Here is a 17500-nt window from a genome sequence, read left to right as displayed (position 1 = left end):
GCAGACCTTGAAAATGCTAACTCAGCCGTTTCCGCTGAAAAATCACATGGCGGAGCATTTCACACACACACACACACACACACACACGCCATATATCTACTGTATCTATCTTTCTATCCAAATATTTATTTATCTGTACATAATATTAGGCTATATATGTGCATTTATATATGTATATATACAATTATCTTTCATATATTTAATTATTTATGTATTTCTGCGTGCATTAAGGTATGGAAATATACAGCAAAATAGATACGTCCTTCAGGGCCTACATATCGATGCATACGTATGAGGTGTTGTGCTGCTTTCACTAAACTTAGAACAATTACCATCATGTAACTCACCCAGTAGTGTTGCACTCTGGACTTGAACGCTGAAGTTCATCTAGCTCTTGTCTTATCCCGTCTTCTTCCAACTCAATCTGGTCCTGTGAAAACGAAGGTTCTTCTCCCCGCTCTGATTGTTCCTCGTCCATTTTCACCACATCAGCAAACTTCACCGTCTCCTGTTCCACGTGTTCCTGCGGCAAATAACAAAAAAAATCTAATGTTACCTCTCACAACTCTCAACATACAGATATCATAATACATTTTTTTTATCATGTAATACAAGACCCACTTTTATATGTGCTGCTTCATGTTACAGTTCTTGCCACCACATTCTGCAGTAAGTATGGCATCAAAGATTCTTATTGATAGTTTCAGAAGTTCTTATATACGAAGTTAGTAAACTATGATTATGTTTTTATTTTTGATTTAATGATTAACACTTAAATACGTTACTACGTTAATAATGGTAATGTTAATAATAATAATAAAAATAATAATAATAATAATAACAATATTAATAGTAATAAAAATAACAATGCTAATAATAATAATAATAATAATAACAACAACAACAACAACAATCATCATCATCATCATCATCATCATCATCATAATAGCAGTAATTTCTTTTTTTGTTCCTAAAAGACCCGTTGCTTCATAAGTATTCACTAGGACAAAAAAAAAAAAAATGAAAATAATAGACAATAAGTTCATAAGCAGCACTGCATCAGAAACAGGGGAACTTATTAACTCCTAAAACCGCTCATCACAGTGTCCTTAACAGAATTATAAGCTTTGAGAGAGAAAAAAAAAAAGCGCTGTGTTGTTTCTGAAATGACTCCACCGAGAAAGCATGGATACAAGTATGGGTAGCATTAAACAATTCGGGTGCCGTGTAAGGAAAGGAGAGTGAGGCAAAAGGACACCCCTGCTGCTCTAGGCTCCTCAAGACGCAGACGATAATCACCACTATGGAAAGCAACAACAGAACACACAGTGAGAGCTCACACCATCGCAACTTGATGCGCAGGTTCACCAAACTTAATACCCCAACGATAATCAAAATACAGGTTACACACAATCCTTGCTTGTAGTGGGAGAGAATGCAATTCAATTAAGAATGAACTAGCTGGAGCCCTTGGATGAAAAACAAAGAACAAGTGGTGCCAGTTACAAAAAACCTCACCCGACAGCAGTTATTTTGTTCCTGCACAATTAATGTCAGCTCATTTCCCATGTGAATCGATTTTTTTTACCTTTCAAGGTCACTTAAGGTTAAAGGTAATGGTACCAATTAAGAACCCGTATGGAAGCTCCTATATACTCTGTCTATCTATCCATTGCCAGACGCCTCAAACCCGTAAAGGGTAGCCACAAACGAAACGCCTCCAAGTCACTCGGTCCCCCGCCATTTCACTGCCCTGCTCCCAGCTCACACACCCCTCTCTGATATACCTTTCCATTCCATCCCTCCACCTCATTCTTGGCCTTCCCCTCCCTCCCCCTCCCCCCCTCCACCTCACTCACATACACTCTCCTCGTTAGTTTTACGCTCTCCATACTCTTTACATGGCCAAACCACTTCACTGTATTTCTCCTAATGCTTTCTATCACATACACATCCACACCACAACGTTCCCTCACTTCCTCATATGCCAGTCTCTCTCTCCATGTAACTCCACATGCTCCTCTCAAAAAGCCCATTTCCATTGCTCTCACTCTTGACTCGTGTCCTTCCAACAACGTTCAAGCTTCATTTCCAGGGGAAGGTGGTGGCTGAATCGGTAGAGAGGCGGCCTGCAGTCCTGGTGGATCCAGGTTTGAATCCCGGCTGGAGCAGGGAATAATTTAAGGATTTGAATTAAAAAAAAAAATAGATTTCCCTGATCTACTAGAAGACCCTCCGACATGTCTTAGGAGTACCCCCCCCCCTCCTAATAGCAGTACACTAGTCCTGTATGAGACAGCCCTAGCATGTGTTCAGTCTGGACGGTGGGTGTTAGCGCCGAAGTGGTGATATGTGGAGGTGTAGGACTACTGGGCCTTGGGATAGGCCACTGCCCCCGAGAAATAAACCCTGAAGCCTTTGGCCAGAGTCGGACACATAGAAAAGGAAAATGTTGGCATCACAGTACTATCAAGCAACATTTTTTACTTTCATGTTCATTTCCCTGTCTCTTATCGCTGCTTTCAAAGAACCAGCAAGCTTTCTTCCTTGTTGTATGTACCCTTTCAAGCACTTCACCCTCCAAACCTCCATCCTTACTCATCACACTACCCAAGTACTTAAATGCACTCACATTTTCCATTTCTTTAATGATGATAATACTAAATATCTTTATCTTCAGCCAGTTTCGGGTAATAGCCCCCTGAATATCCGCGATCTTGAGTTTGACCTTTCAAGGTCACTTAAGGTCAAAGGTCATGGTACCAATTACAAGCCCATAAGGGACTTCCTATATGTTGAAAATATTAAATATCTATCGGCAACCAGTTTCGGTTTATAGCCCCCTGAATATCCGTGACTTGGAGCTTGACCTTTCAAGGTCGCTTAAGATCAAAGGTCATGGTGCCAGATGAAAGCCCATATGGGAGTTATTGTAGGGTGGTAATTGTAAATATCTCTATCTTCAACCTGTTTCAAGATATAGCCCTCTGAAAATCCGTGACCTTGATTTTGACCTTTCATGGTCACTCAGTTACCTTCAAAATTTAATCACTTAATTCTGCGACCAGTGCCCATATATCTTGAAAGTATCATGTAATTTCATTCGGGCGTTTTTCCGTCATGTTGCTAACAAACAAACACACAATGAAGCAAATAAGGAAGCTCGACCAAAAACAATACCTCGCCGGACTCCGTCCCGGGCGAAGTAATCAAAGAAGCAAACAAAAAGATCAAAGGGGTCTTATTTAGAAGAACATAGGAGTATATACGAAATACAGATACCAAGAGGCCTATTGACCTAGAATGAGGTTATCTGTTGGAAAAAAATCAAGATCTAAATAACATATAAGAATGGATAGGTTTACGTTATTTTCTTTGATGAAAACACTGTAAAATGAGTCATTCCATATCATTGATACTGTCTGCTTATCATAAACGAGATCACCTTCCGAGATTGATACAGAGACTATTCCCCCTTCTCCATTTTTCTAACGCCTGACATGAAGACAAAACCTCAAGAAACGATTTTGCTTCAAGAGAAATTTTTGTCTCATAGTCTCGTTTAGTCTTCCAGATAATTTTCATATGTTGCCATTGTAATGTAAATATTCAGTACTGTCATCATGATTTCCCGTACATTAATATCATTAATATATTTTTCTCTTGCAACCAATTATTTCTTCAATGTTCATGAACACCGAGGCTGGTTTATTAATGTAATTATGTCTTGATGTCGTGCTATATTTTTTCCTTGGAGAAACAACAGTTGACCAGAGGATATTTTTCACATTTCTTCAGCGGTATTCACCTGTAGTAACTTAATCCATTTCTTGTTACTATCAGACATCAGAATTAATTTCTTCTTCGATATCCTCATCATTTATTTTTTTCACAAAAATCTGGACGCCATTTACACAGAGATTATAAGGAACGACACTGGCTTCCAGAAGAGACTCCAGAATACTGGTGTAGGCCATGTAAAGAAGCGGACACAACCCAATCCCTGAGGCACACCAAACTGTGGTGGAGCTGGATTTGATATGACCTCTCCGACCACGACATGCTAAGACTGGTAGAACAAATAAGACTGAGGAAGTAAGAGTACATAGTCATGGATGCCAAAAGACCAAAGAAAGTTTAATAACAGTTGATAATCAAGTTCATCCAAGGCAACCGACAGACTCAACAAAACTAGAAGTGAGGATCGTCCGCTGTAGATCGATATTACTAAATCACTGAGTTTAACACAATGGTGCTCCTGTTAATAATATCTCTCAAACAAAGGAGGTAAACGGAATTAAGTGGTACAGGATATCACGCTCTTAGATAAGAAAAGTACATGAGAGACTAAAAGATACTTTTCAAATACTTTCATCATGAAGTCCATTCTTCATAATATGGAAATGATGTACAGTAGAGCTTGCTTTAAAAAAAAAAAAAAAAAAAACATTAAACTCACTTTCAGAAAAACATTTTTTTTTTAAATTTAACTCAGTAGTTTCTTGAAATGCAAATGGTAATTTGGACACACAGAAACAAAAAACTTTTAAATCCTTATATAACACACACTGCTGTGCACCCTAACTGGATCAAAGGATCACAGTGTAAAGTTAGTACTATAATGTGGCCATAATTCAACTTTGAAGTCTTCATTTGCAACAACACCAACAATATAGTTTCTTATAAGGAAAATCTTTATTGTGAAAAACAACGGAAATTCAGAGACTACTGTAGGTGCACATCAGCTGTGTAAGAGGAGCTAGATGCTGGAGACCTCCAGCGTAGTATATTGTGTATGACAGTATATTTTTTCCTAATCACTGCCACAAAAGCTAAGTAGACCCCTGTTGTACTCTGCGTCGTGTACCTTCACAGAGAAGACAGACTATTGTACAGATGATATATACAATGACTGCCATCTGTTTCCTGCTAAGACAACCACGTTCGTTTTTTTTTTTTTTTTTTTTTTTTTTTTTTTTTTACACTCCCTGCTCAGAGTACTTACGAACGAGTCGTCTCACGCGATGAATATTTTTTTGACCTCAGCATAATGCTCATCGAAAATACACCGAAAAACATGAATACATGACTGAACCATTTCATCTGAAGAGAGTCCAAAAACCGGTCCAGGTCAAATGATGATCTACTACATGACAACTGAAGGTCTAATAGGTGTTCTCCTAGTTCCTAGAATTTATGTTTTTGCTGCTGGGTATGGTATCGAGACATCAAGATCAAAAGTGATGAGGGCATAGTCAGAGACTGACTGTTCGATAAGGTCAGTTTGAACATCAAAGATAATATTAAAACATCAGTATGCTCTGAAGCATGTGTTAGCCGTGACACATGACTATTTTTGATCAATTGTTTACACAAAGATAGAAGAAAATGTTGCGAAGATGGAAGGTCGGCCTAACAGTTAAATTCGCAACAGATTAACTGCCTCCTAGTTTTTCCAGAACAGACCGATAAAGGCTTACCAGATACTTGCACAAAGTCCCTATCCGCACTGGGGTGACCAGGGCGATACACAACTACACTTCAAATGACTTGACGATGATAATTTACCAGTATCTCTATAAATTCTGAGGATGAAGGAACAAAGTCATGGTAAACTAGCATATACTAACTAATGGTAAACTAGCAGATACTAAATAATGCTAAAGAATAAATGACAGCCACTCCATCACCAAGAGCATCAGCAGAAGGTTCTGGGACAAGTATCATGGATTGTCTCGGAAACAGTACTCCGAAAATATTAGTAAATGTTTCAGAACAACAGAGAATATCCAGGTTTATTTCACATAGCACCTAATTACCCTGACTTATTACAGACTTATCGATTATTTAGCCACCTGGTTCTCAAGTGAATTGATGAGTGTTAAGCATTTATGAGCACGTAATAAAATCAATATATTCGATTAACCCTTTACGTTAACCCGCCCAGTCCCGACCACTTTTTGACCACTGGTACCCCCCAATCCCGACCATTTTTCGACCATTTTTTTTTTTTTGCTAAAACTTTCGCTTTTGGTGAGAAACATCGAAAATTCATAGAGAAATCGCTCACCTGAGGTTTAAAATACTCATTACAGGTAGGAGAGCCTCCTTACCTTACTGGGTTTTCTATCAGGCTGGCACCAAAGAAAACGAGTTCTATGGGAGGATAACTATTTCACACCACTCATAAACGGTATTTATTTATTTACTGTTACGAATTTATATGTAGTACAAGAGTATACTGGTTTTCAAGCAGTAATATAGGCATTATAAGCATTGTTTCACTCACTAATACCTGACCTTTTTTTGCCACATTACCTGATCATCATTTCTAACTGTTTCTTCCTCTAATGCTATGTAAAGTTTGTCCTCCACATTGTCATTGATTGGGGAATCACTCTGGCCCTGAATTTCGTACCGTGGCATGACATGGCTATACTGGCCAGGTCACTGATAACAGGTGAATTGCTGAGAAAAGGGCATGCAGGGGGGGGGAGGAGGTCATGCTGGGTAAGGCATTGTCTCTGCCTGGCATCTTGTTGAGGAAGGTGTCCCGTGTATACATACCAAAAATGACTCGCGAAAATTGAAAATTGTGGAAATTATGAACCTTGCAATTGCAGGACGTTGAAGTACGTCCTCGGGATTAGCTGTGACAAAACGTGTGGACGTGGAAGTACGTCCTCGGGACGGCGCAGGTTAAGAAATGATAACAGTAGCCTACAGTTTTTATCTGACGAGTTATTACTGAGAGAATCATGTAGTACTGAAAACCTTGTAATTGTCTTGAAATCATGACCGCCTTCACAAAACTCACACAATGATAGCACTGAGTGACCCAGAACTTACCACAGATTTTGGTTCTGCTGAGTTCGATAGAGACATAACCGTGACCGTTTACTGTGTTTCGTATTTCTTCATAGATCTTCAGCATTCGAAACTAGCTTTCGCTCTTTCTTATATAAAGATGTAGCCAATTTCCTATTTTAGTCAGTGATGTTTAGTACAATTAATTCATCAGAAATTGTGGTGAGAATTCCTGCTGTGTAAGGTTTATTTGTTTCCCCTGGGTTAGTTACGGAAACTTTGAATTTACACCACAGCGCGATCATAATGGCCACAGTAGCATTCCCGTTGACTTTTTCAGCTGGCAACCTGACGACAAGGTGTCCTGATTTTGTCTCACTACAGCAGAAATAGACTTCAGCACCCTCCCCACATTCGCAGCAGCGGCAGGCACCTTAGCCTTATCGGCCTCAGTGCCATCGTTCGTCATCACCAAAGTGCTTGCAGACTATGCTGTGTTACATGACAATCATTGCTGTTAAAACCTATTGTTGGGGATCATCCCGTTTTTCCTCAAACTCTTTAATTTCTGTTCCAGAATATCGATAAATGGTGTCGAAGAATGATGGTAGGTCGGATGTGCGACTCTCGTCTTGTTCTCTAAAGCTTTCTTCCTCGAATATATATTACTTATAAAATTGAAAGGAACACTTATCAAAATATTTCAACCTCCTTCGCCATCTCAGCCCCGAGATCTGCCCCAACAATACTCACAACACAGCTACCACACCACCATCGGATACCGGTTGTCACAAACCAGAAATCACCATCATCAAAGGTGACACACACAGTGGGAAATCAGGAATCACAACTCCAACACCTCAGCACCTTAGCTGACTTGGCAACTTGGTTGTTACATATCGGTCAGTCTGTTTTTCCCGCAGAAATAAGGCCAATGAACAGTTTGGAAACATGTTACAACTTGTTTATCTGTCTGTCTATCTTTCAATCCATACTTATATATATATATATAGATAGATAGATAGATATGTGTGTGTGTGTGTGTGTAACGCACAACTATGTACAGCTAGCAATGCACAATTTTCATTTTCTAAAATTTTATCATCGCTGTATACCCAAGCCAGTCGCACCTACTGAGTGTTAATTTGTTCCACACAGTCCCAGCAAATATGCTAATTTAATTTGTCCATCTTATCCAGATTTTCGATCTCTGTCTGTTGTACATAGGATGGTAACTACAAAAATATACTTTAATGCCTTGACTGTGGTTAGCATACCTTCTAAATTTTAATGTTTCAGTGTTCACTATGCGCTGTTACTTTGTTTCTCCATGTGGTGCCTAAGGTTACACTTTCCATTCCTGTCTCACCAATCCCAGGTTTACTTTTAGTTTACCTTATGATGGCGTAGGTTTCTATTTCACAGTTCAGAACAAGAATCTATCTATCTGTCTATCTATCTACTGCCAGACGCCTCAATCCCGTTCGGGGTGACCACAAACAAATCGCCTCTACGTCGCCCTGTCCCCCGCCATTTCACTGCCCTGCTCCCAACTCACACCCCCCTCTCTCATATACCTCTCCACCCTATCCCTCCATCTTATCCTCGGCCTCCCCCTCCCTCTTCCCCCCTCCACCTAACTCACATACACTTTCTTCGTCAGTCTTTCACCGTCATCCTCTCCACATGGCCAAACCACTTCACTGTATTCCTCCTAACACTTCCTATCACATCCACATCAACACCACAACGCTCCTTTATATCCTTATTTGTCAGCCTGTCTCTCCATGTGACTCCACAGGCTCCTCTTAAATAACTCATTTCCACTGCTCTCACTCTTGACTCGTGTCCTTCCAGCAACGTCCAAGCTTCACTTCCATACGTTAGAGTTGGTATCACAATACTGTCATGTAGTAACTTTTTCACCTCCATGCTCACTTCCCTGCTTCTTATCACTGCTTTCAAGCAACCAGCAAACTCTCTTCCCTGCTGTACCCTTTCAAGTACTTCACCCTCCAAACCTTCATCCTTACTCATCACACTACCCAAGTACTTAAACGTACTCACATTTTCCAATTCCTCACCATCCAACCTCGCTGTACATTCACTGACCTCACCTCTCTCAAAGACTATCACCTTACTCTTCCCTACTTTCACCTTTAGCTTCCGTTTCTTACATACTCTCCCAGACTCATCCACCAAACCTTGCAGCTCTAATCGTCTTCACTCAACAACAGAATATCATCTGCAAAAACAGTACAGGGAGTTTCCAAACACTACCCTCTCTCAAAAGGGCCACTCCAACATCCACTGCCCTACCTTGTACCTCTTTTATTACCCCATCCATGTACAGATTGAACAACCGTGGAGACATGACACATCCCTGTTTCAACCCAACCTTCAAAGAGAAAAATTCACTTAGTTCACCATCCACATGCACTGCAGCCTTAGCACCATCAAACATACTCTTCTTAGCATTCAACAACTTCCCATCTACTCCATATATTCTTAATACTTTCCACAATCCTTGTCTATCCACCCTGTCATATGCTTTCTCCAAATCCATGAAAGCCGCATACAACTTCTTTCCCTTCTCTAGAAACTTTTCCACAAAAAATCTAAGAATGAATATCTGATCTACACAACCTCTTCCCTTCCTAAAGCCTCCCTGTTCTTCTCCAACTAATTCCTCTGTTCTTTCTCTAACTCTGTCAATAAGTATCCTACCATACACTTTTCCTATTGTACTAAGAAGACAGATGCCCCAATGATTACCACACACTTCTTTTTCCCCTTTTCCTTTGTACAAGGGAATAATTATACGTGACTTCCAATCCTCCAGGACTCTACCTTCCTCCCAGGCCAATCTGCACATTTTACACATGCATTCTACCACTATCTCTCCCCCATACTTCAGCATTTCACCACACACTCCATCAATTCCTGGGGCTTTCCCCATTTTGACTTTCTTCATTGCTTCCACAACTTCGATCCTACTGATTTCTTCATGTCTTCTCACCTCCCTCCTTCTCCCAGCCATTCCCCAGCCACTTATACTCGCATTACTTTCATCCTCTATGTTCAACAATTCTTTAAAGTGTTCTCTCCATCCGTTCACTATTTCTCCCTTCTCCACTAGTAATCTACCATTTTGATCTTTCACTCACCTGCTAACTTCACTTCCGCCCTGCCTTACTCTTTTCACCTTTTTCCAGAACTTTTTCCTACAGTCCCTCCACTTTACACTCAAGTTCCTTCCAAATTCCTCATCCGCTCGCTTCTTACTCTCTCTTACTAATCTTTTCACCTCTCTCTTTCTTTCTACATATAACTCTCTCTTCCGCCTCTCAACTTCTTCCACGCCCCTATTTCTCATCCATTCACTGAATGCTTTCTTCTTTTGTGCCACAGCCTCTCACCCCTTCATTCCACCACGCTGTTCCTTGCACACCCCTCCGTCTTCTCTTCATCCCACACACCGCATCACATGCTGCACATATTTCTTCTGTAAAGATCCTGCACACACCTTCCACGTCTCCCATCTCCTCCAATTCATATATACCCAATCGTTCCTCCACTTCTCTCTTATACTCTGCCTTTTTCTCATCCTCTTGTAACCTTTCCACTCTCCTTACAAATACTCCTTCTTCCCGTCCTTCCCTTTTTCTATTTCTCCATCCTAATTGGACCTTGATTCCGGCCACCACCAAGTAGTGGTCAGAGAGTCCACTCCCCCAACCTCTATAAGCTCTTACATCCATTACACATTTTTGCATCCTATCATCCACACATACATAATCAATCATTGCCTTCCTTTCATTCAGTTCACCACCTATCTGTCTCATCACTCGCCATGTATACCTGTGGATCATTTTGTGCCTAAAGAGGGTATTGGCTATCACCAATCCCCTCCCAGCACAAATGTCCACTAACGCACTGCCATTCTTATCTATCTCAGCAGGCACACCCCACTCACCAACTATCCCATCCACCTTCACTTTCCCTACTTTACCATTCATATCACCGATCAAAAACACTCTCTCATTCCTTCCAAACTTTTCCATGCACACTTCCACATTTGTCCAGAACTCTTCTCTCACTCTTCTTGCACGATCTTGCGTTGGCACATACACACACACAATCGTCCACATTTGTATTCCAACTTTCAACTTTACTCACACAATCCTTGACCCAACTGATCCATACTTTCTTCTGCTCCTCTTCCATCTTTTACTCACAACTATACATACTCCTTCTTTTGCCCTCTCATTCTCACCTACTCCTGCACATATACCCCATCCATTCTCCTATTCTCTCACACTCTCACCTCTCCATTTCGTTTCAGTTATTCCGCATACATCAACTTTCGCACCCTGAAGCACCTGGATAAACTCTCTCTCTTTCACCTCATCATTCTCTCCCCTTACATTCCACATTCCGATTACCATGTCCTTTGTCCGGTCCTTGGTCGTCATCTTTTGGTCAGTCCTTGTCCGAGGCTTATTGTTTATCTTTTTAGTTAGTTGTTTTCCGGGGAGGGGCACTAACCCTCCGCCAACCCTTTTAGTCGCCTTTTACGACAAGCAGGGATACTGGGGGAGTACTCTTGGAAAACCCTCCTACCCCAGGAGGAGAACAAGAAAACTTTAATAATATATCCGACTTCATTTTGGATTATGATGTTTTTCATCCATCCATCCGTCATCCAGTTCATTAGCCCCAGCAGGAGCGTAGGGGCCAGAGGCTAGGTTTATCAATCCCGACATTTAAGGCAAGGGTGACCAGACTCAAGAACCATGACTGTCATTATGTAAGCAATAAACCTCAACCCACCTTCAGATAGAAACCCTTTGTCTCCATCCTTTTGCATCTTTACCTCACTAGACCATCAGGATCAGTTAGTTATGTATTTATCACCCAGCGTGGTAAGAGGTATCTTAGGTTACACGAAACCATTCAGCTGGTCACTCAGTGTAGTTACTTAAAGACAACATTATATGAGATGACTTATTTTTATATACTTCATAATATTACAGTTTACCCACACCCAAATATTTATTTCCTTTTCTCTCTTTGCAATTGTCATGAACTGGAACAGTAAGAGCTGCTTGCACGAGATGAAAATGAATGTATTTCAGTTCATCATCTTTTCTTGCCTAACGTGATTGAATATATCTCGTCATTTGCGTCTTCTCTGCATTCATCATCACGTGTGTTTTCATATTTTGTCTTCAGTGCAACTGATATTTGAGTAGTTCATCCCTTCACTCCTCAGAAATCGGTGTTAACTGAAGGTGACGACTGTTTAGTAGCTTCTTTGAAGAAATATCAAAAAATATACTCCGTCACTGCTAAAACTGTTTTCTTGTCTCGCTTTTCTCATTATTGGCATTTTCTGTCTGCTGATTTCTTACTAGGAAAGTAATGGTATCTCCCTTAACGTATTTTAAGATCATTCATTACTAATTTAAATTTCACTGCACTCATTACTGCCGTTGTTTCAACGAAATTAAATGCTTTAATATAATTGGTAGAACACACACACACACACACACACACACACACACACACACACACACACACACACACACACACACACAAGTCCTGACCCGTTCTGTTTTCCCCAGCAAGAAGCTGAATCTGTCCCCTACTGTGCACTGCAGTGCTAAAAGAAAATTATTTGCTTTTAAAATGTAAAAAAAAAAAAAAAAAATGTTTTTCCAAGTGATGGATGTTTCTGGCACACAATTCTCCTATCACTGCTAATATCATCATTCTCTCCATCTGTCCATGCACTTGTAATACTCTGTAATACACTGTGGTCAAACATTTTTTGCTGTAAAGCGTCTCCTTCTACACTTCTCTCTTACGGCGTTCTTTCTAACCATCTCACCCATACTATCAACCTTATGCATTTCATTTTTACCACTTGCACTGTTTTCATGTTCTATTTTTTTTATGACATGGGCGCTCTCCTTTCAGAACATTCCACACAGCTCTGCTCTGACCAACGTGCATATGCGTGGAAGATAAATTCTTATCTCTCCTTCCAAACGTTTGTCAGTCCCGAAAAATATCTTAGTCCTTTCGCTGTATGGATTTCAGGCCAGTGAGGTTAGTTTGTTAATTAGCCTATCCAGTATGCATACAGCGCCTATGTCCTCTACACCTTTTCCAGTTACTTTAACTTTTGTATGGGTACCCTTCTTTTATTATATTTCTCTTCACCTACCTATTTCTTTTTGTTTCTCTTTCCTTCTTCCAAATACCCTTCCAAACCCAGACTCAAATTGGTGGTTTTTGCCACTTCAGTCTGCGAATAAAATGTCATGAAGGAAAAAAAGTTTACTTTGAAGTCTCCCCTTCTCACAGTATCCTATAAGTTCTTATGTTTCCTCAGTACCGTTACATTTACCTCTCTCAAAGCTGGTAAGTGAATAGGTTGAACATCCATAATGTACCTGTGATGTAACCCAACCATAAGCACAGAAGCCAAACTTATTTGTTGAAGAGAAGGGCGTCCAAGTGGGGTTATTACTCACGGAAGACTGAGAGACTCCAAGGGAGAAAGCCAGCAAGATTACCACCAGCATCGTGCCTGTTGCTGAGGTTGTTCTTCTTTCAGGACTTTTCTGCACGTTCCTCACCTTTTGCTGCTCTTGCTCAAGGTTAGGCTGAAATATAGAATGAACATTTAGTGTTGATGTTATTTTATCACACACAGACACAGACACACACACACACACACACACACACACACACACACACACACACACACACACACACACACACACACACCGATCAAAACAACGTCCTCCGTCGCATTGCGGACGCCGGTGTATTTATCTTAAACCAAGCCAACAGTGTGTAGAGGATACCTAGTGAGCCAAAAATTATTCAGAATAATGGCAGAACAACTGATTATAAATAGGGTAATATCTCTCCTTGAATAATTCTCTAGTACCCCCAAACTTTGACTACTGTGTCCGGCTTTGGTCGCGACATTACACACATGATGGATAAACTTGAGAGAGTACAGAGAAGGGTTACAACATCAGACCTACATAAGTAAGAAAGATACGAGGAACGCTTAGCAACGTGAAATTTGTGGACTGTGGACCTTACCTTGGTGCAGTCTTCGAGAGAATTGAATTCAAAAACTGTATATAAAATCTTTTTCTGCAGACTTTGGCCAAAACACTGTTGGCAGACGATTCCAGTCACATAAAGCTAACCATTTCTTCAACAAAATTATAAATTCATGAAACAATTTGCCGTAACATGACAAACTATAATACAAAATGAACTTTCTGAAGTTGCTTCGATAACGGCTTGTTACAGAACTTACAGGTCAATATCGTGATGCCTGAATAATATATCTCTAAGAATTTATCTATCTATCTATCTATATCTATCTATCTATCTATCTATCTATCTATCTATATATATATATATATATATATATATATATATATATATGAGAGAGAGAGAGAGGGAGAAAGAGAGAAACACACACACACACACACACACACACACACACACACACACACAGATAGATAACTAGAGAGATGTAGATATACAGATATATATACATACATGTATATAAATATACATTATTATTTATATCTTGTTACACACACACACACACACACACACACACACACACACACACACACACACACACACACACACACACACACACCTAGGGGTAGGGGGAGGTTTCAAGAATACTCCCCCAGCATCCCTGCTTGTCGTACGAGGCGATTAAAAAGGTTGGCGGAGGGTTCGTGCCCTTCCCAGGAAAAAAAAACTAACTGAAAACACGAACAAGAAGCCTCGGACAAGGACTGATCAAAAGATGACGACCAAGGACCGGACAAAGGACATGGTACGGATCGCGACATGGAATGTAAGGGGTGCGAATGATGAGGTGAAAGAGAGAGAGATTGTCCAGGTGCTTAAAGGTGCGCAAGTGGGTGTATGTGGAGCAATTGAAACTAAATGGGAAAAGGGATTGCTTAAGAGAATGGGAGTATGGATGGGGTATATGTGCAGGAGTTAGGGAGAATGAGAGGGCAAAAGAAGGCGTGTGTATTGCTGTGAATAAAAGATGGAAGAAGAACATAAGAGAGCATGGATCGGTTGGGTCAAGGATTGTGTGGGTAAGATTGAAAGTTGGAGTACAAATGTGTGCGATTGTGTACGTGTATGCGCCAACACATGATCACGTGCAAGCAGAGTGAGAGAAGAGTTCTGGACAAATGTGGAAGTGTGCATGGAAAAGTTTGGAAGGAATGAGAGAGTGTTTTTGATCGGTGATATGAATGGCAAAGTAGGGAATGTGAAAGTCGATGAAATAGTTAGTGACTGGGGTGTGCCTGCTGAGATAGATGAGAATGGCAGTGCGTTAGTGGACATTTGTGACGGGAGGGGATTGGTGATACCCAATACCCTCTTCAGGCACAAAATGATCCACAGGTATACATGGCAAGTGATGAGAAGGGTGGGTGGTGAACTGAATGAAAAGAAGGCAATGATTGATTATGTGTGTATGTGCATGAAAGGATGCAAAGATGTGTAGTGGATTCAGGAGCTTATAAAGGTTGGGGGAGTGGACTCTCTGACCACCACTTGGTGGTGGCCAGAATCAAGATCCAAGTAAGATGGAGAAATAGAAGAAGGGAAGGACAGGAAGAAGGAGTAGTTGCAAGGAGAGTGGAAACATTACAAGAGGATGAAAAAAAGGCAGAATATAAGAGAGAAGTGGAGGAACGATTGGGTAAATATGAATTGGATCAGATGGGGGACGTGGAAACTTGTGTGTGCAGGATATTCACAGAAGAAATATGTGCAGCATGTGATGTGGTGTGTGGGATGAAGAGAAGACAGAGGGGGGTGCAAGGAACACCGTGATGGAATGAAGACGTGAGACACGCTGTGGCACAAAAGAAGAAAGCAAACAATGAATGGATGAGAAATAGGGGCGTGGAAGAAGTTGAGAGGCGGAAGAGAGAGTTATATGTAGAAAGGAAGAGAGAGGTGAAAAGATTAGTAAGAGAGAGTAAGAAGACAGTGGATGAGGAATTTGGAAGGAATTTGAGTGTATAGTGGGGGGACTGTAAGAAAATGTTCTGGAAAGAGGTGAAGAGAGTAAGACAGGGTGGAAGTGAACTTAGCAGGGGAGTGAAAGATAAAAATGGTAGATTACTAGTAGAGAAGGGAGAAAAAGTGAGCAGATGGAGAGAACACTTCAAGGAATTGTTGAACATAGAGGATGGAATGGCTGGGAGAAGGAGGGAGGTGAGAAGACAGGAAGAAATTAGTAGGATAGAAGTTGTGGAAGCAATGAAGAAAGTTAAATTGGGGAAAGCCCCTGGAATTGATGGAGTGTGTGGTGAAATGCTCAAGCATGGGGTAAAGACAGTAGTAGAATGAATGTGGAAGATGTGCAGATTGGTCTGGGAGGAAGGTAGAGTCTTAGAGGATTGGAAGTCAGGTATAATTATTCTCTTGTACAAAGGAAAAAGGGAAAAAGAAGTGTGTGGTAATCACAGGGGCATTTGTCTTTTTAGTATAATAGGAAAAGTGTATGATAGGATACTTATTGACAGAGTTAGTGAAATAACAGAAGAATTAGTTGGAGGAGAACAGGGAGGCTTTAAGAAGGGAAGAGGTTGTGTAGATCAGATATTCATTCTTAGATCTTTAGTGGAAAAGTTTCTAGAGAAGGGAAAGAAGTTGTATGCGGCTTTCATGGATTTGGAGAAAGCATATGACAGGGTGGATAGACAAGGATTGTGGAAAGTATTAAGAATATATGGAGTAGATAGGAAGTTGCTGAATGCTTTGAAGAGTATGTATGATGGTGCTAAGGCTGCAGTGCGTGTGGATGGTGAACTGAGTGAATTTTTCTCATTGAAGGTTGGGTTGAAACAGGGATGTGTCATGTCTCCATGGCTGTTCAATCTGAACATGGATGGGGTAATGAAAGAGGTACAATGTTGGGTAGTGGATGCTGGAGTGGCCCTGGTGAGAGAGGGTAGTGTTTGGAAACTCCCTGTACTGTTGTTTGCAGATGATACTGTGTTGTTGAGTGAAGACAAAGGAGAGCTGCAAGGCTTGGTGGGTGATTTTGGGAGAGTGTGTAAGAAACGGAATCTAAAGGTGAGTGTAGGGAAGGGTAAAGTGATGGTCTTTGAGAGAGGTGAAGTCAGTGAATGTACAGCGAGGTTGGATGGTGAGGAATTGGAAAATGTGAGTACGGTTAAGTACTTGGGTAGTGTGATGAGTAAGGATGGAAGTTTGGAGGGTGAAGTGCTTGAAGAGGTACAACAAGGAAGAAAGGTTGCTGGTTCCTTGAAAGAGTGATAAGAAACAGGGAAGAGAGCATGGAAGTGAAAAAGTTACTACAAGACAGTATTGTGATACCAACTCTAACGTATGAAAGTGAAGCTTGGACGATGTTGGAAGGACACAAGTCAAGAGTGAGAGCAGTGGAAATGAGTTATTTAAGAGGAGCCTGTGGAGTCACATGGAGATACAGGCTGACAAATGAGGGTATAAAGGAGCGTTGTGGTGTGGATGTGTATGTGATAGGAAGCGTTATGAGGAACGCACTGAGGTGGTTTGACAATGTGTAGAGGATGTAGGGTGAGAGACTGACGAGGAGAGTGTATGTGAGTGAGGCGGAAGG

This window comes from Coenobita brevimanus, chromosome 95, assembly GCF_032717465.1.
Source record: "Coenobita brevimanus isolate Jiangsu-jjx chromosome 95, ASM3271746v2, whole genome shotgun sequence".
Lineage (NCBI taxonomy): Eukaryota > Metazoa > Arthropoda > Malacostraca > Decapoda > Coenobitidae > Coenobita > Coenobita brevimanus.
This window is presented reverse-complemented; position numbering follows the sequence as displayed.